Genomic DNA, 9,014 nt, shown 5'->3' on the forward strand with positions numbered 1-9,014 from the left:
CTCCATTGTTGGTTATCGTGCCATGATTCTCTGATAAAGCAACTTGAAGTGCATCTCAGACATCTATATAGATTCAAACAGATCTCCCTTTTTGTATTGCTACTTGTGGCTGGTGTAAATCATGCTTCATTAAAATAACAATAATAATAACAATGGTATTTGTTAAGCACTTACTATGTGCCAAGCACTGTTCTAAATACTGGAGTAGACAGTAGTTAATCAGGTTGGACATGGTCCCTGTCCTACACGGGGCTTCCCGTCTAAGTAGGAGGGAGAACAAGTATTTCATTCCCATTTCATTACCATTTCACAGTTGAGGAATATGAGGTACAGACATATTAGATGACTTGCCTAAAGTCACACAGAAGCAAGCGGCCCAACTGGAATTAGACCACAGGAACTCTGACTCCCAGGCCCAAGTCTTTTCCTTTCCTAGGCCATTCTACTGTGAGTTTAGCCCCATATTACTTTCTGCTCAGTTTGCAGTCTCCGAAACAATCTAGGACAGTGTTAATCCCAGTTAAAAAGTGATTAAAGTAAATCAATGCACTGAGAGTTAGAAGATAGCAAAGTGGCTTTGTGAAGTACTACAGTGTATTCCAACAGCTAAACCCAAAGAAATTTATTGTTTACAGACCCCTGCTTGGTAAGAGTGTAATTCAGTTCACTACACACTACAGCAAAGCAGGTCTTGTTTCAGTGTTTGGTGTATCGCCCATAAAAGTATCTCTGTTTTACAAAAATGGTGTAAAAATGAACAGTACTGTTAAAACATATTCTATTGTACTAAAATGTCCTAATGACTTTCTAGGTGTGGTGGAAGGGATGGAGGTGGGAATAGTTACTGGAAACAGTGGCAGAGGCAACCATCAGCTTCTCCATGACTTGTGATTCCAGTTTCAAAAGGTTCCCAATCAGTGACTCCATGTAACCCAACAGAAAATCAGGCCTGGATTTGATCACTCCAATTTTTCCCCTCGATATAAACTTTCAGGTTGTAAGTGGAGAATGCATTTCTAGGACCTCAACAGCCATTTTATTTATTTTAAACATACATCAATAGACCTTGTGCTGAACCGTATTCAACTGCACAGAAATGAGCAGGGAGCGTTTCCACTATTCTGTTGTACTATACTCTCCCAAGCATTTAGTACAGTGCTCTGCTCATAGTACGCTCTCAGTAAAAATGATCTATTAATTGATTGTGTCTTCGGTCTTGGACTCTTTGCCTCCCTCTACTGTCTCATACTAAACTACAAAATCAATAAGTGCATTTTTAAAGTCCCCATTTAAACAAAGTTAGTTCTTTGAAAATCTCACCAACAAACCTTGCTTCAAGGACTGGGTTTTCGGGTTTTCAGCTTTTCAACTGCTCCTTTCTGAGCTCATTCGGAGCTCTTTGGAAAGCTGGAAAAGAGAGTTCTCTCAGCAAATATGGAGTGATATTCTGAGATCCTTTTACCCCTGATCTCAGAAAGCAGCAAACACTATAGTTATATACTTGCCCCTCCCTCCTAAAATCTAAGCTATAACAGCATCTTCGGGGAAAACATCTTCTCTGTTATCCCCAATCACCACAGACATATTTAAAGTGAACGATGTGAAGTGGTATGAACCTGAGGAATTTCATCCCTAAAGAATCCCAATCCCCCAGTTAGAAATGTTTCCCAAACAAGCCAGTAATCTTGGTTTAGGTTAAAATAAATGTCTAAGACTGAAATTTTCAGAAAATGAAAAATTAGGTCCATTCCCTGCCAGCTTCACAAGCCTAAAATGCATGACTAAAGGGATGCAAAATAATTGTTTTCTTCATCCCTAATTAATACCCTTCAATTTATATCACTCCCATTTTGTTGTAGTTTTTGAGAGCACAGGAGTTTTAAACAAGGAAAGATATTCTGCAGCTTCCTACATATTTTTCAAAATGAAGAAGAGATTCGTGCTGCAAAATGTCACAAAGCAAAACAAAAAAACTGACTGAGCATCAACATGCCTGATTGCCCGACATAGAGTCACCAGCTATCCAAGCAGTAACCAAGCTAAATCATCAACAGGACAGGGCAAGAATCAACCTGATGCCTATCTGGTCATCAATGATCATTACCACCTATTCAAAGGAGCTCAGGAAACCCCAGAGACTCCAAGGAAATTTCCTTTTGATCAGGAATTTCTCCTCTTGCATAGAACAGAGAAAAAGAAGGTCCACCTTCCGGATAATTTCCTGTTTCCTGTTTAGGACAATACTCCTGGAGCTTGACACTCAGAAGGATTAGTCTAGGGGTTGAGGTGAGATACCCTATGCCACATTTCGCATACTTAGGACTTGTGGGACAAGAAAGGTAGATTGAAAAATTCAATTCAAGAGCAATAAACTCATTATGGGCAGGGGATATGACTGTTTCTTGTTACATTGTTCTCTCCCAAGCACTTAGTACAGTTCTGTGCATACATTAAGTTCTCAATAAATACGACTGAAGGAAGGAAGGAAGGAAAAGAAGGGAAGGAAGGAAGGAAGGAAGGAAGGAAGGAAGGAAGGAAGGAAGGGAGGAAGGAAGGAAGGGAGGGAGGAAGGGAGGAAGGGAGGAAGGGAGGGAGGAAGGGAGGAAGGGAGGAAGGAAGGAAGGAAGGAAGGAGGGAAGGAAGGAAGGAAGGAAGGAAGGAAGGGAGGGAGGGAGGGAGGGAGGGAGGAAGGAAGGAAGGAAGGAATTCACATTACTCTTGAAAGTAGCCTCTTTCATACTCACCTTGGGAGAGTAGAAAAAATTTCTGATCTTCCCCAACAAATCCCTCATTTCCTCTACTCTCTCTCCCTGCTATGTCACCCTCACACTTGGATTTGTACCCTTTATTCACCTACCTTCTACGTCCACGAGCACGTAGGTACAGATCCATAATTTACTTAAATGTCTGTTGCTCCATCTAAAGTGCAAATTCCTGGTGGGCATGGGGTGTCCATCAACTCTGTTGTATTGTACTCTCACCCAAGTGTTTAGTACAGTGGTCTGCACAGGTCGGCACTCAATAAATATCACTGTTTGATCAGAGATCCTCTATGATTGGACACAGATAACCCATATTCACATAGATTCCATCTGATTAGGTCTTTCCTCAATAAATGAACTTGTTCCTTCACCAAAATCAGGCTAAGGTTTGATGTTCCCTGGACTCCTGGATTTGGATCCTGAGGAAGGAACTAAATCTGAGCTTGCATCTACACCTGTGTTTAACTCAGTACTTAGCACAGAGAAAGAGCTTAATAAATACTATAAAAATAATAGTAAATTGAAGTCCTTTTAAAGACCAAATTCATGATACTGAGGGACTCTAGATTTCATCCCACTTTGATGTTGGCTACTTCTGTCTCCATCAAGCAGGGATTAGTCTTGCAAAATCCCAGGTTTAGAGGTGGAAACTGATTTGGGGAGAGTTCTGTTGCTTCATATCGAGGTACCTTTTGTTTTGTTTCTGTTTATTTTACGGTATTAACCTTGTATTGTATGTCAGGCACTGTTCTAAGCAGTGGGGTAGATACAAGATAATCAGGTGGACGCAGTCCCTGTCCCATATAAGGCTCATCAACTCAATCCCCATTTGACAGATGAGGAAACTGAGGCACAGAGAAATGAAGTAACTTCTCCAAGGTCAGCTGGGAATAGAACCCAAGTCCTCTGACTCATAGGCTCATGCTCTTTCCAGGTTGTTGTTCTAATTAGAGATTACTGATACAGACAGTGCCCCAGATATCTGAACCCAGCACAATCAGAACTTCTATCAGCACAGGTGGACAGAACTTGAGCCTGGTTCAGAAAAAGTATTGTGGTTCAGGATGATCTAGTGATTTCTCAAAAAATATTTTTGTAGGAATTTGCATTGATTGGGTTTATCAGAGTCTGAATTTCAGTTTTTGACATTTTGACATTGCTGTTAAATTTTTCAATGGACCATTAGTTAATTTCCATCAACAATGCATCATTCTACAAACAGAAGAATAATTATTCAGATAATTGGCCAGGAAAATCCAGGCCTAAATGAAAATCCAGGATTTTCCTGCAAAATGAAGTTTTGGTTACTGATTTAATCAGTTTGCGAAACCCAGGGTGAAGTAGAGAACAGTCACTTGGTGAATTCAGATAAAGAACAGTCACTTGGTGAATTCAGACAGTTCAAAGCAAAGCAATCCACTTGTCTATCAATATTCATTCATTCATTCAATCGTATTTGTTAAGTGCTTAATGTTTGCAGAGCACTGTACTAAGCGCTTGGGAAGTATAAGTTGGCAACATAGAGATGGTCCCTACCCAACAACGGGCTCAATATACCCGAGCAATTCATACAAAAGATAGGGTTGGCGGGATTCCATCTTAATTATCTGGATAACTGTGTAGAGCTCTCTGAATATTTCAAGAGGATTTATCTCTGACCTGAAAATGCCAATTTATTTTGGTACGGTACTACCTGGAAAATTCAAAATCAAATTCACTAAACTCCCCACACTTCTCAAAAGAGTTTGTGATTTTTCACAAACCATTCAATAATCAATAACAATATTAATTAATGATTTAGAAATGCATGAATTATAATATTAAGCTCGAGGAAGGTCGTAGATAATTTCAGACTCTGACCTGTCCCCTCAAGAGACTCAGAATCTAAACAAGAGAGGAAATGTATTTCAGTGTCTGTCTCCCCAGTGTAGACAGTGAACTCCTAGTGGGCAAATACTGTGTCTACCAAAGCTGTTACATTGTACTTTCCCAAGTGCTTAGAACAATGCTCTGCATACAGGAAGCATTCAATAAATATAATTGATTGATTGAAAGACACAGATGGAAAAAAGCTAAAACCAGGGCCTACAGTAAAAGATTACTTTTCATGCCTCATCATCTCACCACTCCTTTCTGAGCCACCCAATCCCAAATGCAACAGTCTTTCCAATATTCTCTCTGTTGAAAAGACCAAACTTGTTCCTAGGGGAGGGGGGGGGAGAGGAGGACAGCCAGCATGGTCTAGTGCAAAGAGCATGGGCCTGGGAGTAAGAAGGACCTGGATTCTAAGCTGGGTCCACCACTTGTCTGCTGTGTGACTTTCGGCAAGTTGATTCACTTCTCTGTGTCTTATTTACCTCAGCTGTAAAATGGGGATTAAGACTGTGAGCTCTATGTGGAACGTGAACTGTGTCCAACCTAATTAGCTGGTATCTACCCCAGCCCATAGTACAGTCCCTGGCACATAGCAAGCACTTAACAAATGCCATTTAAAAAAAAGAACCTTGGTGTCTCGCTGAAGAGTGGCAGGTCCCTGCACTGCCCCCATGAATCCAGGAATTTTGGTAGTGGGGGAATGCCAAGTCACCTGTGGAAAAGCAATTTGAAAGACAAAATGTCACTGTGATGCAACCGGATTTCTCAAATAAATTAGAACCTGGCTTATGTTCCCCAAATGCCCAATGTAAATATAGTAGTTCTCATAGATTCCAATTATAATGATTATACAGTGCCAGAGCATCAAGGAATCCACCTACTAACATCTCAGTCCCAGCAAAGAATGAACTGCCAAGAAGCAGTCAGCCATTGAATGACATGATTCTCTTCTCATGGAACAAATCTGCAAGAGAAGCAGCATGGCCTAGTGGAAAGAGCCCGCGCTTGGGAATCAGAGGATCTGGGTTTCAATCCTCCATCAATCCCTGTTTTGTGAACGTGAGCATGTCACTTTACTTCTCTGGGCCTTCATTGTTTCATTCATAAAATGGGGATTAAGACTGCGAGCCCTATGTGAAACAGGGACTATGTCCAACCCAACTATCTTTTATCTACCCCAGAGCTTAATACAGTGTCTGGCAGGTAGTAACCACATAACAAATACTATAATTTTTTAAAAATCTGTCAACTACGGAGAAATAGAAGTCTATGAAGGAGAAACAGGCGAGAAAGAAGTACGTGGAAGGACAAGATTACAGCATGTGGTGATGGTGATACAAACGAGCAGTTTCCCCTGACAAATCCAGGCTTAGACGTGACAAATAATGATTTTGAACCAGAAAAGTGACACTTGTCCCTTCAGAAATCAGGAAAATCCCCGAAGCCTAGACTCAGTTCCATGGCTGACAACTTCTTCAGGAGAGCAAGAGTGGAAGAGGAGGAGGATTTTAGCAGATAAGCAAGCAGATTGAGTTTCAAGAATAGCAAGCACGTTTAGTAGACCTAACATGTCAAAATGATAATGGACATTTTAAGCCCTACTTAAAAATTCTGGGTTCTTTTCAACACTGCTTAAGAGGAGTAGGGACTTGTCGGAGCCCTGGGTTGAGGGAACCTAAAAGTCCAGCCCAAAAAGTTGTGCAGGTGTAAACAACAGCTGGATACCCCCACAGCTGAAAATCCATTGGGCCCCTTCCCTTCCCACAGTATCTATGAGTATCTATGTCCAAGGTCATGAAAGGAAATACAAATTTTTATTTTAAGACTAATTAGCAAAATTTCATGAGCAAGCCAGAAAAGTGTCATTTGTCGCATTCTAGAATAATGACCCCATCCTTTCTGATTATATTTTCCCAATTCAGACTTCAACCAGGAATCAACTCCTCCATCACATAATCACAATAGTCTACAGGCAGAAGAGCTACCAAAAATGATTTCTCATCCATCTCAATCCACATCTAACCGTACAGATGCACAAAGTGAAAGGTAGTTTTACCTGGAAAACATCGACCCCATTTCCCACCTACACAAGTGAGACCGGATAAGCCTAGAGCTCTCAGAAACTGTTCCTTTGAAGATGTTCCAGGAGGTCATTCCATGGGTCAAAACATTTGGAGAAAGGATTGGAGCATCATTCATTCATTCATTCAATCATATTTATTGAGCGCTTACTGTTTGCACAACACTGTACTAAGCGCTTGGGAAGTATAAATTGGCAACATATGGAGATGGTCCCTACCCAACAATGGGCTCACAGTCTAGAAGGGGGAGACAGACAACAAACAAAACAAGTAGACAGGTGTCAATACTATAAGAATAAATAGAATTATAGCTATATACACATCATTAATAAAATAGAGAAATAAATATGTACAAATGAAATAAATACGTAGAATATGTACAGTATATACAAGTGCTGTGGGGAGGGGAAGGGGGTAGGGAAGAGGGAGGAAGGGGGACGATTGGGAGGGGAGGAGGAGGAGAGAAAGAAGGAGCATAGAACTCACATAACGGATAACACATCTTGCCCTGGCATATTTGTTCCAAATCCATTAAAGCATTGACAAAAGTTAAGCCAAACCAGTTTCACTTGGAACCATCAGTTTCATTTGGATTCAACATTCCACATAAAATTCTCAAAGCCACGGTCTTCTTACCAGTTCAGGAAACCATTATTTGTGTTTAATTTTGAATCTGTTAACTGACAATTTCTTTTTAATGGTAAAGTTACTGGTGGAAACAAACACGCAGAGCACCAAAAGGTCAACCCATTCCTCATTCTGTTCCCTACCTGAAGCTCCCTCTCCTTTAAAATACACCAAGATACACCTCTTCCCATCTTCGAAATCTTCCTAATAACTCCCCAGGAATCACTTTTTGGCTCCATAACTTTCCCATGGCATTTTTCACCTCTGCAATCCTCAGAGTGTCGATCAAAGGGTTAGGCAGGGACGTAATGATCGTATAAAACACTGACACCAATTTATCCACAGAAAAGGTGGTCTGGGGCCGGGTGTATATGAATATACAGGGACCGAAGAATAAGGTAACCACAAGAATGTGGGAGCCGCAGGTGGATAGGACTTTACGTCTCTCTTCAGCCCCCTTAGACAGGATGACCACATAGGATGCCATAAGCACTACAAGACTCGAGGCCGCACTGTTGGAAATGAACAGCAGGTTCTCCAAGTGAGTGTCGGCACAGGCGAGTTTCATCAAAGGTTACACATCACATAAATAATGATCAATTATATTGGGACCGCAGAATGGTAGGCTCAGGGTGAGGAAAAGCTGGGTGGAAGAATGCCAGAAAGACCTTACCCAAGCTAAGCCCACCGGAAAGCCACACAGATGTTGCTTCATGATGGTGGTGTAGAGGAGGGGCTTGCAGATGGCCACGTAGCAGTCATAGGCCATCAGAATGAGGACCAGTATTTCAATGCAGCCAAAGAGATGGAGTGCAAAGAGTTGTGTCATGCAGCCCCCAAAAGTGATGGTCTTCCTATCTGAGAGAGAGTCTACAATCAATTTGGGGGTCGTGGTAGAGGAGAAACAGGCATCTGAAAATGACAACTAGGTCAGGAAATAGTATATAGGTGATTCAAGAGTTGAGCTAGTCTTGATGGTCAACACAATGAGGAAGTTTCCAAACAGGGTAGCCAAGTAAAATATCAAGAAGACAGCAAAGATGACGTTCTACTTCTCTGGATTTTGGGTCAGTCCCAACAGAACAAATTCTGTAACATTGTTTGGGATAGCCATGAGTTCAGTGTCCACGGAGCACCTCTGGGTGAAAACTGCTGTTCCTACAAAAATAAACAAATTCTCATGAGCGCTATCTTGAGGCTGGGGCAGGATCATATTCCCTGGAACAGGGACTGGTTCTCCACTATTCCGGGAAGATGGTGAACTTGGAAGAGAACAACATGGTCATGACTTTGTAAAGTGAAAGTTTCCCCTTGAAAATATTTTTATTTTCATTCCAATCTGACATTCTCATTGAAGAGTGTTTGGAGATCCCCTAAACATAGGATGAGACAGAAATCTAGTTTTAGAAATGACTAGATCTGCAGGCCAGGGGGACAATCTGTTGTACACCTGTAGATCTGTTTCTTGGAAAATTGGTTCATTTTCTTCTCTCAGTTCACACTGTTTTTGAGATTTTATTCCTGACACCCCCATTTTAATTTATGACTACAGAGCGTGGCCTAGTGGATAGAGCATGGGCCTGGGTATCAGAAAGACCTGGGTTCTAATCCCAGTACTGCCACTTGTCTTCTGTGTGACCTTGGTCAAGTCACTTAACTTCTCTGTGCC

The 9,014-nt window shown here is 41.3% G+C and overlaps 1 pseudogene; it reads right to left on the reverse strand.

Annotated features, from left to right (window-relative positions):
- Nucleotides 1–7,505: 7,505 nt before the first annotated feature.
- LOC119923233 lies at nt 7,506–8,489 on the reverse strand (annotated as a pseudogene).
- Nucleotides 8,490–9,014: the final 525 nt, after the last annotated feature.

Source organism: Tachyglossus aculeatus, unplaced genomic scaffold (assembly GCF_015852505.1).
Source record: "Tachyglossus aculeatus isolate mTacAcu1 unplaced genomic scaffold, mTacAcu1.pri scaffold_160_arrow_ctg1, whole genome shotgun sequence".
Lineage (NCBI taxonomy): Eukaryota > Metazoa > Chordata > Mammalia > Monotremata > Tachyglossidae > Tachyglossus > Tachyglossus aculeatus.